Source organism: Otolemur garnettii, unplaced genomic scaffold (assembly GCF_000181295.1).
Source record: "Otolemur garnettii isolate 467f Iridium unplaced genomic scaffold, OtoGar3 scaffold00090, whole genome shotgun sequence".
Classification (NCBI taxonomy): Eukaryota; Metazoa; Chordata; class Mammalia; order Primates; family Galagidae; genus Otolemur; species Otolemur garnettii.
This window is the reverse complement of record NW_003852485.1, coordinates 25,873-27,198: the sequence shown is the minus strand read 5'-3', so window position 1 is coordinate 27,198 and position 1,326 is coordinate 25,873.

The following is a 1,326-nucleotide window of genomic DNA, read 5'->3' as shown; positions in this document are numbered from 1 at the left end:
AAATCAAAAAGTTGATTTTTTGAAAAGATGAATAAAATAGACAAACCTTTGGCCAACCTAACCAGGAAAAAAAGAGTAAAATCTCTAATTTCATCAATCAGAAATGGTAAAGATGAAATAACAACAGATCCCTTAGGAATTAAAAAAATCCTTAATGAATATTACAAGAACCTTTATTCCCAGAAATATGAAAATATGAAGGAAATTGACCAATACTTGGAAGCATGCCACCTTCCAAGATTTATCCAGAATGAAATGGAAATGTTGAACAGGCCTATATCAAGTTCTCAAATAGCATCAACTATATAAAATCTCCCTAAAAAGAAAAGCCTTGGACCAGATGGCTTCATGTCAGAATTCTACCAAACCTTTGAAGAGGAACTAGTACCTATATTACTTAACCTTTTCCAAAATATAGAAAAAGAAGGAATACTACCCAGCACATTCTATGAAGCAAACATCACCTTGATCCCCAAACCAGGAAAAGACCCACCATGAAAAGAAAATTGTAGATTTATATCACTAATGAATATTGATGTGAAAATATTCAACAAAATTCTAACAAACAAAATCCAGCAACACATCAAAAATTATACACCATGACCAAGTAGGTTTTATCTCAGGGTCCCAAGGCTGGTTCAACATACATAAATCCATAAATATAATTCATCACATAAACAAATTAAGAAACAAAGACCACATAATTCTCTCAATTGATGGAGAGAAAGCTTTTGATAATATCCAGCATCCCTTCATGATCCTAATACTTAAGAAAATTGGTATAGAAGGGACATTTCTTAAACTGATAAGAAAGCCATCTATAGCAAACCTACAGACAATATCGTATTGAACATAATTAAATTGAAATCATTTCCACTCAGATCAGGAACCAGGCAAGATTGCCCATTGTCTTCATTGCTCTTTAACATTGTAATGGAAGTTTTAGCCATTGCAATTAGGGAAGAAAGAGCATTCAAGGGTATCCATATAGGATCAGAAGAGATTAAACTTTCACTCTTTGCAGATGATATGATTGTATATCTGGAAAACACCAGGGATTCTACTACAACACTCTTAGAAGCAATCAAGGAATTCAGCAGCATCTCAGGTTACAAAATCAACACTCATAAATTTGTAGCCTTTATATATACCAAAAATAGTCAAGCTGAAAAAATAGTCAAGGACTCTATTCCATTCACAGTAGTGCCAAAGAAGATAAAATATTTGGGAGTTTACCTAACAAAGGATGTGAAAGATCTCTATAAAGAGAACTATGAAACTCTAAGAAAAGAAATAGCTGAAAATGTTAACAAATTGAAAAACATA